Consider the following 13,265-nt stretch of genomic DNA (forward strand, 5'->3'; position numbering starts at 1 on the left):
CCCCTGGGGTAGATGAACAAAAAAGGGGGGAATACTGCGTCTCACCATCGGCTATCTCCCCCCACTCCCTGAAGACCCCCCACCCAGGTGATCCTCCCGCACTGGTCCACCCCCAGGGTGTGGATCCAAAGGCGATGGCCGTGTCCTGGCCACCTGAGATAGAGATCCCCGGGGACTAGCGGGTGAGATACACTCTGGTTTCTCACAACTGTCAGAATCACTGCAGTATCCAATAAGAACCAAAGGCAACTTTGCGCTTGCATTGTTTGTCAAGGAGTTATTGTCCTATCTTTTACTTGACAGTAATGTGACGGCACAATCAGAAAATACAAGTAACTCTGCGTCAGTGTCTGACTTGTCCTTATGACAGGTTACAATTATAATCAAAGCCGCAGTAGTGCATTGGCGAAGGAACAGAACAGCCAACATGTGTTTCAACCTATGGGTCTTTATCAAGGCAAGGCAAATCCAGCTGTTTGTTCAGATATGGTGCCCGCACAGAGAACCAGCCGCTGCACAGATTGAAGAGCCCACACTTGGGCAGCCAAGATCACTTAACAACCATATAGAGATGTGGAGCCATTTTAACGACGTGATGACCGAGCCCCTAAGCAAAAATTGCAGACATTCCTTCAACAAAGATCAAACCACGTCACCTGTTACCCCTTCGAGTGTCCCACAGGTCAGAACAACCTAGTACTTTTAACAAATAGGTACTAAGTCAACACACCTTTTATATACCACAATTTTAATCACATATAAATCACAAATCATTATATCAATTTATAAAAAGCATTTTCTAAAATTGCAAAAATTCCTAAAAACCTTTTACAAAAATGTCTCATAAAACCAATTACCATACATAAAACAACCTGTGCTGTGCTTAACCCTGTGACATCCTGCCTATACAAAGCTAAATCATGTACAGTGCTTAGAAGGAGAACACTCTGCCTCTAGACACACAATGGTCAGTAGCTAACTGGCTCCTTATTATTAAAGGATACCACTAATAACATCTAGCAACCATTCCGTACATTACTACCCCATTCAGTGCTACCCAGGGGTGAATTCCAACTAAATTTGTAATATTTATCCTGTATCATCACTAAATCACAATACCATTAATTGCCCAACATGTTTCGTTCACCAATATAGTTCAACACAATGTTAAAGAACTTCATCAGGGGGACCATCTGTACCCTTCAACCATCTCTCTTCATTTCTGGTTGGTTCAATCCTGTCCAACTCTTCACTCTAAGTGATGTTCACAAAATATAATTAACACTACAACATCTGATTCTTGGCCTGGGAAACAAAAATGAGGGACAAATAACCAGAGACAACAGTCAGTAATGAACAATTCTCTGTTGTCCTACCTAGACAGTAACAAAGTTCACTGAACTAAGGCTTACCGCGTCACTCTTCCACAAAGTCACTTGACAACGGTTACTTAAGGGGAGAGCCCCAAAAGTTATGTCGGACTACTCAATTCCTGAAAAACACAAAATAAACAGAAGACTTGAACGGTGTTCACTCTGAGCATAAATCACATCATATTTCCATACCAGTAATCATGTATTAATTATTTATTATTTATGTATCCTGGTGTTATACCAAGGGCTAAACAAGATAACTCAGTTTGCACATAAACCTATGGAGCAACAACCTTTGGTTATGCTGTCACTGGTGGTATGTTGACTGCTGTCACTTATAATTCTAATCCATCGCTATGCGTCAATGTCTGTAACTGTGTCACTACCAACACTCTCTGCGGGGCACGTTATGTAGTATACAGTACATTTACACAGCATGCTCAAAACTAGATATTGTCTTTACCTACTGTCTATATGGAACTGTTGCTCTTGGAATCTCACTGCTGTATTCCTGGAGCCGGCTAACTTGCCGCCGCATCAGGAAGTAAAGTATCCCATAGTAAAAATGACGCTCCAACTTTGCCGTCCTGTATACGTCACAATAGGGATCCCTATAGTAAAAGATACAAATTTAGACCCCCCATACCCCACTACCAAGCGTCGCTATCACGCACACTATCTTTTTCTAACCCGCTCCTAGCGGAGCGGTATGAAATTGACTTACCCTCTCTGCAGCCAATATCGGTCCTGTCGCTGTCCTGCTTGAGTGCAGCTCTCTTTGCTGGTGCTAATGGAGTCTCCTATATCCTCGATCCAACTCGTCACGTGAACGCTATTTGTGCCACGTGTGTTACAACACGTCACGTGACCCCTACACTTCTCGCGTCTCGCACTTCACGTGTTCCGCGTATACCTCGGAACGCTTGTTGCTGTAACTCCTTCGTGTCTGGTAACAATGTAAATATATCCAGTGCTACGAGGTGTGACGTAATTTATAAACAAATTCCTCAACGGTGAGTGCAAATAATATACTCCCGTGCATATGCCTATCTTGAATAATCATTATTACATGGCTGAATGTCGCGTGACAGTGTCCAATGCGTCACTGTAGTAACTACTTGCTAAAATTATTCCTTAACTGATACCTTCATTGTGTTTGCTAGCTTCGACCATAAAGGACCTCACTGTGCGGATTCCTCGCAGTAGTTCAATATTATAAGGACCACTTCAACTGGATATCTAGTGTGTTATAGGCATGTCAGTATAAGTGAAAACCAAAAAAGAGAAAAACACAGTATACAATGTTGTATGAAGTTGGTATCAAAATGCACACTGACACGTCTAAGTGTCACAGTGTTTAGTGAGTCATAGAAACTCAATCAGTGTTTCCAATTATCAAATTTGTTGAGTCCTTTATTAACTGAGTCAGTAAGAAAAATCAACCATTGTTCCTTATACTGTAATTTCCTTACATCTCCATCACGGTTGCTTGTTCTGTCTAATTGCCACAAGACTGTCCATTTCAGTTTATCTGCATCATGACTCATAATCGAGAAATGGTTTACCATTGGGGCTAATGTGTTGTGGTTGCGAATGCAACTCCTGTGCTCACCTATACGTGTGGTTACTTTACGTTCAGTCATGCCAATATAAATCTTATGGCATGGGCACCAAACTGCATATATTACATGAGTTGAGTTACAATTGGTGAACGTAGTTTGTTGCCACAATTTAGGAAGTCCCAAATCAACCTCTTTTTTTCTGCTAGTGAATTTACAATTTACACATTTACCACACGGGGCATGTCCTACTAATGTAGGTAAACCCCATGATTGTGTAATGCTAATTTGTTCTTTTGGTTTTTGAGAAATATCATTTCTGGTTACTAATTCTTTCAAATTAGGTGCTCTCTTGTAAGCACATAGCAGGCTTTCCAAAGGGCTTTCTCCCCCTGTCAGTACGTGCCAGTTCTTTTTGATGATTTTGATATCTTCATTCGTTCTTTTGTTATAGGTGCTCACAAACACAATATCACTTTTGTTTTGATTTTTAGGACGATATTCAAGTAGAGCCTCACGATGATTATTAATTGATCTTTTGTATGCTCTTATGACAATTTTCTTGGGGTAATCCCTAATCATCAATTTCAATTTCAGTTGTTCAGCTTCTGCCTGAAAAGTGGAATTCAGCCTGCTGTTCCTTTTCAACCGAATGAACTGTCCAAATGGTAAATGTTCTCGTGTATGCCTTGGGTGGAAGCTATTAAAACTCAACAGGGCATTCTTATCTGTCGTCTTGTGAAATGGTTTTACTTGCAATGTGTTCTGTATTTTATCAACCCAGATCTTTATATCTAAGAAGTCAATTTTCTCTGAACTGTGGGTACAGGTAAACTTTAAATGCTGATTCAGTTGGTTGACCATTCTAAAAACTCAACAAAAGGACTCAGAGTGCCATCCATATTATCAAGATGTCATTGTTAAATCTATGCCATAAAGCAATTTTCGAAAAGTAAGGGTTGGTGGTTTGAAAAATATGTTGTATTTCAAAATTCTCAACATAAAGGTTAGCTGCCATGGGTGCCACTGGGGAGCCCATGGCCGTGTCATATATCTGATGGTATAGTTCATTGTTAAACATGAAATAATTTTCCGTTAGGGCCATTTCGGCACACCACAGAATAAAACTGTTGGGTGTAACAGCTGAATTTCTCTTAGTAAGTAATACATTCTCCAACACTTCAAGTGTGTCTTGTTGGGGTATACACGTATATAATGCAACTACATCTAAACTGACCAACAACTGCATTTTAGGATCATAAGTCATGTATTCCACACTATTTATAACATCTGTAGTGTGTTGTAAGTATGAAAACATGTTCAAGACAAACGGTTTTAAGAATTTGTCAGCAAATTTTGCAAGTGGTTCCAATAATGATCCTGTCCCGGAAACTATCGGACGACCTGGTGGTTTGAGCAAAGACTTATGGATTTTGGGCAAAGTGTAAAACTTTGGAACCGTCGGTCTGGGCACTATGAGATAGTCGTATTCCTGCTTACAGATCAATTCTCTCGAGAAAGCTTTATCAACTTTCTCTCTAATGAGGAGGGATAGTCTTTCAGTAGGGTCCTCTGTTAATCTGTGATAGTAAGAACTATCACCAAGCTGCCGCTTACATTCAACAATGTAGGCTTCCCTATCTTGAATGACCACTGCCCCTCCTTTGTCTGCCTTGCGTATAATAATGCTCTGGTTCTTAGCCAAGAATGTTATGGCTTTCTTTTCGACATTACTTAAATTTTGAAATTTTTAAGGAATGTGTTCTTTCTCCAGACAGCTAAGGTCGTGCCATACTCTTTTAGCAAATACTATGGCCTCGGGGGTGTAACTCGCTACCGGGGTGTCAAAATTTGATTTTTTCTTTAGTCCACTTTCATTCACAGTTTTCTCGAACTCTTTATCCATAAAATACTGTTTCAGGTGGATCTTACGGAGCAGCTGTTCTATCTCAACCCTCGTCTGAAATTTGTTGTAATGCGTGGTGGGAACAAAACCCAATCCATTGTTCAAAACTTTACTCTCGATGATACTCAGACTGTAACAAGACAGATTAACTAATAAGGATGATTGCTCCGAGTTCTGCGATCTTCTGATTCCCACTGGTTCATTTCCTCTTGCTCGTCCAAAAAAGAAACCGTGGATGTGGAGGATTGTTGTTGTTGTGGTGGTGGGCCTGAATTATATTGATTATTCATACCTGTTCTCCGTTGTGCACGCCTGATGCGATAGTTCCCTCTCTGTTGTCTGCCCCTATTCCTATAGGGTCTTTGGCCTTGTCCACTTTGAAAGCTCCCGTCATTTGAACTGCCCAAGCTATACGACGTGTACCCTTTCCTATTTTGTTTTTGTTGTCCATACATTCTTTGTTGTTGTTGTATTCCTGGAGGTATATACCCATCTTTTGTGTATGGATAAGCATTTTCATGTGAGAAATGTATCAAGTCCTTTTTCATCCGTGCGATTCTGTCTTTAGTACAAAAACTTTTAAAATCCATCATTTTGCGTGTAATCTCTTCTAGACGATTTTTGTATGTATCTAATGGTACCAATTTTTTGATGGCTTCCACCATTGTGTCTAGATCTCCTGTAATCTTTAATGTAATTTCTCTCGCTGTATCAATTAACAGGATTACTCAATCCCTGCCACATGTATTAGCTATGTAGCTCCATTGTATGATGAACTCCTTGTTATCCAAAAATAAACGTGGATCATTCCGTACAATTAAACCAGTGGGCAGGGTGCCCGACCTTAGATACTCGATCATGATGGATCCATGTAGTTCCGTGCGTATTAGCCTCTTTTTTATTTGCACTAACTCATCCCAATTGCTCAGATTAACCGACAATGGTCCTTCGCCTTCCTCAGAGAAAAAAGATGCTTGTGCCAACAATTCTTCCACATATTTCGTGTCGTAGCTTTTTGTTTTATCCGCCGCCATTGTGCAAGTAAGTCCTCTGGATCTGTTCACATCAACCCGCTCGCAATGTCTTAAAACAAGGGTGAGTCTGAAGTCTATCCACTCAGTTACCACCGTTCTCCTTACTGTCTTTCGTGTTTCTCGACTTAATTGTAAAATACCCTACTAATCATTCCTCACGGGATTACCAGCACTTACCACCCAACAACCATATAGAGACGCAGAGCCATTTTAACGACGTGATGACTGGGCCCCTAAACAAAAATGCGGACATTCCTTCAACAAAAGATCAAACCACCTCACCTGTTACCCCTTCGGGTGTCCCCCAGGTCAGAACAACCTAGTACTTTTAACAAATAGGTACTAAGTCAACACACCTTTTATATATCACAATTTTAATCACATATAAATCACAAATCATTATATCAATTTATAAAAAGCATTTTCTAAAATTGCAAAAATTCCTAAAAACCTTTTACAAAAATGTCTCATAAAACCAATTACCATACATAAAACAACCTGTGTTGTGCTTAACCCTGTGACATCCTGCCTATACAAAGCTAAATCATGTACAATGCTTAGAAGGAGAACACTCTGTCTCTAGACACACAATGGTCAGTAGCTAACTGGTTCCTTATCATTAAACGATACCACTAATAACATCTAGCATCCATTCCGTACATTACTACCCCATTCAGTGCTAACCATGGGTGAATTCCAACTAAACTTTTAATATTTATCCTGTATCATCACTAAATCACAATACCATTAATTGCCCAACATGTTTCGTTCACCAATATAGTTCAACACAATGTTAAAGAACTTCATCAGGGGACCCATCTGTACCCTTCAACCATCTCTCTTCATTTCTGGTTGGTTCAATCCTGTCCAATTCTTCACTCTAAGTGATGTTCACAAAATATAATTAACACTACAACATCTGATTCTTGACCTAGGGACACAGAAATGAGGGACAAATAACCAGAGACAACAGTCAGTAATGAACAATTCGCTGTTGTCCTACCCAGCCAAGATCACTTTCAGTTTAAACAAACAGCAGGATTAGAACCTTTTAGGAACTCGACCAGCGTACCACTGACGTTAAAGCACAAAATCCTGCAACTATTTAAACCAATCGACAACCAGTTATCCAACTGAATGCCACGCGTCTACACCTTGCCCAAAACATGGATCTCAGAAACCATCAGACAAACCCCAAGCACGGGACCAATTATTAAATCCACCTTGCCTTGATAAAGACCAGTAAGTCGAAACCTGTGTTGGCTGTTCTGTTCCTTTGCCAATGCACTACTGCGTCTATGATTATAATTGTAACCTGTCGCAAGGACAAGTCAGACAATGACGCAGCGCTACTTGTATTTACTGTTTGTGGAGTCACATTACTCCCAGGTAAAACATAGAAGAAGAACTCCTTGACAAACACTGCAAGCGCAAAGTTGCCTTTGGTCCTTATTTTCTCCTTATCCCATACATGCCCCCCCTACTTTCAGGTCTTTGGTCTGGGGAAGGGAATATGCTTGAAGAATAATGAAGTTCAAGGTGGGGAGCGTCACTCACCTATTGGGGTTTGAATTAGAAAACCTATTATGATCTATGCATTACACAGCTGCCTCAGAGAGGTCCTCAGCTGCAGGCAAGGGGGGCTCCAATCTTAATCTTGAAACGGGCCCCCACGAGCACCCATGCACATTCTGCTAGCTTTGTTACAGGGTCTCTTAGGCGCAGTACCGCAACAATCCCTCTCCTACCCTCTCTATAAGCGAGCAACAGTCGCTGCAGATCTGGTGGCCCCCAGTCCTTCCCAGCAGCCTATCATGAGAGCAGGCCCTGCACTCAGGCAATTCTTTCCACAGCTATAAGCGCTGATGGTGGCACAGGCCTTGCACCCGCAGGTGGTCTCTGGGTGTCCAGTGATAATGTTGCCAGGGAAATGGCCACCAGGTGGCAACATTTCCCTAAAAATACACCCTCCAGACAATCAAACAATTTCCCCAAATATTCCTCGGATTGCAAGTAATAATATATTACAATACGCCTCCTAGAATATTTGGGAAAAGAATGTTAGGGGTCAAGAAAAAAGTCACCATTTTTTCCCGGCGACATTATCACCTGGAACCGATTTCTGTGGGTGTCTGGGACCCTGAAGAGATTCTAGATTGTTCCAAGGCTAGCCTGGCTGCACTCAAGGGACAGGACCATAAAAGCGGCGGAGGGGAGCTCAAGACACATGAAAGGCAGGCTGCATAATGTGACTGTCTTCCCTGTAGCTCTGTGGGGGGAGGGAGCAATGCACCCTCGTTATCCTGTCCAAATACTGTAGTCCCAGTTCTTAACGAATCACCCAAATTAAAAAAAAATGCAGAGGATGTGGCTTTTCATTTGCACAATTCTAGGAAATGTGTCGGCCATTTTATCCCCAAAGGTACCCTGAGCATTTATGTGGGTGCTCTGCAAATGGTGCACTGCATAAACCTTGAGTGCTTAAGTCTGGGGTGCACGCTCGCAGCACTAATGTGTGATTAGCTCATGTGGGTGCTGAGGAATCATTTGTATCCCTCCATGCAGAATAGAAATGCAAGTGGGGCAATGGCGGTGCATACACACTTAAAAGAAATGCACGAAAGGGTGATAAAGTGCCCTTGCATGCACTGTGCATCGCTCTGCGCCTGGTCCAAAGACCAGCATAGGGTACGAAACCCTTTCTCACCTTACGAAGTGCATATCGTTTGTGAATTTGGGAAGTGCTTCAAAATGTACATGCATTCCACTTTGTACCCCCTGCTTTGTGCAATTTTGCCCAATGGGAGGAAGGAGCATTTCAATGAGTGCACCTATGACATGCACTTTAAGATGTCCTTTCTAATTACAGACAATTGTAAACAGGTGTCAGGTCTTCCAAACCCTCTTCCTCATTTCTATCACCCCCTCATCTCCGGCAGTGCTATTTTTAAAACAGACCATTTTCTCTGCACTGCAGCAATAATTATGCAGGCCCATGCCCCAACAATAGTATTGTGAGCCATCTCTCCTGCCACTGACTTAGCATACACTAGGTGCACTTGCGCGTTCTCAATGTCGCTGGGCCTAGTAAGATCGCTGTTTTTGTTCTCCCCTGTTCCCCTTCCCCTGCCTTGTCGCGTTCTGAAACACTTGTGTACGAGCGCGATAGAAATCAAATATCAATATCAATATAAGCGGCCTGTAAGGTTTGGCTCGCCTGATGTTTTGGACTACAAATCCCATTAACCTTAGCCAGCATAGACAATGGTGAAGGATCATGGGAATTGTTGCCAAATCATCTGGTGAGCTGTAGTTTCCTGTCCTCTGCACAAGGGGGTTTGTCAAAGCCAGCATAACGCAGCACCCAACCCCTGCCTGACAATGCAGGACCACATACAGTAGCAAGTACTGATATGCCTGCTCAGCCCACCTCCTCCTGAATCCCTTCCTGAAGCTCCTTGAAGTTGTCCAAATGCAGCCCTTTACAAATACATCATACCTGAAGCCTGGAATTGAGATGATATGATAGGTTATTTATAACGTGCTTAATACCCAGAGGTTTCTAAGCGTGGACCCGGGGATCGAGCCTGTGTTGCTCTGTGTCGTCTTGCTTCCAAGGCGAGCACGTTGCCCCTGACCTACCTCCCGAAACTTACAAGCTTTATTGGACATGTTAAAAATGCCTGTAATTTGTAACTAGTATGTGTCTTCATATTATAAAACCAGAATACAGCAAACACTTTGATATTCGGCACTTAATTGACTGGTACACAATTGCAGTAATAGAGCTGTTTGGTAACAAGATGCCTGATAAAGTTTCCATGCCACATAATTGAATGACAGGATTGTAGACTGCACGCAAACATAGAAACCATTGATTTCTGGCCTTTGCACACTGGTGGGCGGTGTTCTGCGACCCGGATAATCAACATTCAGTTACCCGGCTCCTTTGCTTATCCGGAGAGTCCCAATGATGCCAGATAACAAAGCTTTTACTATCTATACATTGAAGCTCTGTCGACCGCCATGAGCATTGTGCTCCAGTGTATCAGGGCATTATTTAATAGATGCTGTAAAGCTCCGGCGAACCAAAATGTTCAGCCAGGGCGCAACTACTTCACAATTAGATGTCACTACTTGTAATCTAAGTGTCTATTTTAGGAATCCAGCCCTCAGCTCTATGGGTCAGTGTGATGACTTTCTGCTCCCTGAAGATGGTACATTTGAACAACATTACTTGCCAAAAGTGATTTAAAACACAGCATTTGCACCATGATAATGAGCCCCTAATCCAACAGTTTGTTGTAGATGCAGATGGATGTGGGCAACTGGTCCCCAAGCCTGTTTTATTTTCATAGTACTCCGCTGTTACCCCTATGTCGCTACTTGATTGTGAGTCATACAATCTGACTAAAGGCTCATTACAAGTTGGGCGGTCCGGAAATAAGGTGCTGGTAATAACGTATACCAGCAAACTACAGGTCTGGCGGTAGGGGCTCTGATCTACCGGCAGATACACGCCGGAATCACCGGCACCGTTACTAATGGTGACAGTGATTCGGGCAACCCCATCCCAGGACTCCATGGGATTGGGGAGTTACCAGCCTCTCCACCCCCGTAATATCCCTGTAACACTGGTACCCGCTACCCGCCCATCCAAGTGATAACCTGGACCTACTAGCAATAACTGAGACCTAGCTTCATGAGGCTGCATGGCCGACTCTCATGCTAGCGGTGCCTGACAGCTACCAGATCCTCAGAACAGACCGGCCTAATGCTAGAGGTGGTGGCCTAGCCATTATCTTCAAAACAACCCTTCCCATTAGACTTGCCACGTCAGCACGCTACTCATCCTCTGAAATACTCACAGCCAAATTGCCCCTCTCCAATAACCGCACCCTAACTATCCACCTGATATATAGACCCTCTGGGCCACTACGTACCTTTGAAGACAACTTAACCAGTCTTATAGCCAACAATACAAAAGACCACTCTCAAACATTACTGATGGGAGAATTCAATCTTGGCTTTAACGATACTGACAACAAACACACTGAATCAATTGCAGGTCTGCTAAATGACCATGGTCTTACTCAAAAAGTCCTCTCCCCAACTCACATTAAAGGAAGGACCCTTGACTGACTGGGTATATGAACTAAACTGCAATATTAATATTACTGATATTGTCCCACAACCATGGACAGATCATTATTTAATAACCTTCTCCGCCACACTAGATCTCCTCAGCCCAAAGACCAACAACATGGTACCCCCTCTCCCGACCAGAAGTAAGAAGGATATTACTGTTGAAAAACATATTGCTCTCCTCCTTCCTGTTATCTCTGGACAACCCTGACATTCTAGTAAATACTTTCAATAACGCTATGACCAAAGCACTGGACATGATCGCTCCTGTCAAACTGCGCAAAGCTAGGCAAGAAGCACACTTGAATGCCTGGTTTACTCCTTAACTCAAATCCTTAAGATTATAAAAAAGAAAGCTCCAATCTATTTGGCGCCACTCCTCTACCGAAAATAACAAAAAGAACCTAACTGAATTTGCCAAATTATACAAAAAAGAAATAACCAAAACTAAAAAGAACACCTTCAATGACAGAATTGCGAGAGCTAACTCCAATACCAAATAACTATTCTCCATCCTCCGTGAACTGGAATCACCAATCCAACCGGCAGACAATGCCCCTAAGCACAAAGTATGGTGTACCAACATCCAAAATGCTTTATCGAACAAAATCTCTTCGCTCCAATGCAAAATTGCAAATAAAAAAGCTACATTGCCCCCATCTGATCAACAAACAACTCAACCCCAGGAGACTAGGACAACTTCACCTTTCAGATTTAAGACTATCTCCTTAATTGTCACAGAAAAAATAATACTCTCCCTTAAACCCTCAAACTGCAAGGGAGACATGTGCCCAGCACAAATAATAAAGGACACAGCTAGGGGACCTAGCCCCCTTCATCTCCAAGCTTATAAACTCCTCCTTTAAAACAAACACGGTCCCTGCCAATCTCAAAGAATCTTGGGTCCTCCCCCTACTTAAAAAACAAATCTTGGACCCCACTATCCCCACTAACTATAGACCAATCACCACCGTGCCATTTCTACTTAAAATCATAGATAGAGCTGCCTACATACAACTCCAGGACTACCTGGAAGCCAACCACCTACTTGGCTCAAGGCAATCGGGCTTCCGCCCCCTCCATGGCACGGAAACAGCGTTGCTAGACCTTAAGACACAAATTGAAGAACTAAAGGATAACGGATAAACAGCTCTGCTACTCCTACTGGACTTGTCAGCAGCCTTCGACTTAGTGGATCATGCCGTTTTATGCAACCACCTTAGGTCTGCCGCCAACTTCACTGGAGAGGCTATAGCTTGGGTCCAATCCTTCCTAGCTAACCGTACTATGAGAGTCTTCTCCACCTCAGCTTCCACTAACCCCATTAAAATAACTTGCGGTGTCCCACAGGGCTCCTGTGTCTCCCCTACCATGTACAACATCTTCACCAAGCCTCTGTTGGACAAGTTGGACAGACTGGGTGTCACCTACACTAACTATGCAGATGATAATCATATCCTCATACCCCTTTCGGGCAAATTCGAGATGGACTCAGCCTTGGTAAACAAGATTTACACCCTCATTCAGGCATGGATGGCATCCCATGACCTCTACCTGAATGACGATAAAATGGAGATACTAATCCTAGGTTTTCGAAGCCAACATCCAAAAACTAAGCCCAAACTACGCATCGTTCAACATTGATAAAAACTCTATCAAGGTGATGCCTGTGGTTAAAACTCTAGGATTCTACTTGGACTCTTCTCTCACACTCAAAAAACAAGTTAACTCCCTTGCCTCTTCTACAACTTACACTTGCAAACTAATCCGTGCATCCAGACCGTACATTTCCAGTGCTAGCTGTATCACACTTGCCAATGCTCTTATCATGTCAAGATTAGATTATTGCAATGCCTTGTACTCAGGAGCTAACAAATATATCACCGATAAATTGCAAAGATTGCAGAATAATGCCCTGCGAGCAGCGATGGAAATCCCCTACAGAGAGCACATTACTAAATTCAGGAAAGAGGCCAACTGGCTGAAAATAATGGATAGAATCCTCCTTAAAATAGCCTCTCTCACCCCTAAATGCCTAAACAACTTAGCACCTCCATATTTAGTGGAGAAAATGACTAGGAGACCAGCCACCCGCCCTACGAGATCTGCTAACACATTCATGCTGGAGATTCCTAGGTTTAAACGTTCAACAGCGGGAGGAACTAGCTTCCCTGTGAAAGCGGTGCATTGTTGGAATAAGCTACCTCTTGACCTCAGACTAGAACAAACTTACCCCAAATTCAGACAT

This window comes from Ambystoma mexicanum, chromosome 10 (assembly GCF_040938575.1).
Source record: "Ambystoma mexicanum isolate Mex_15411 chromosome 10, UKY_AmexF1_1, whole genome shotgun sequence".
Taxonomy (NCBI): Eukaryota; Metazoa; Chordata; class Amphibia; order Caudata; family Ambystomatidae; genus Ambystoma; species Ambystoma mexicanum.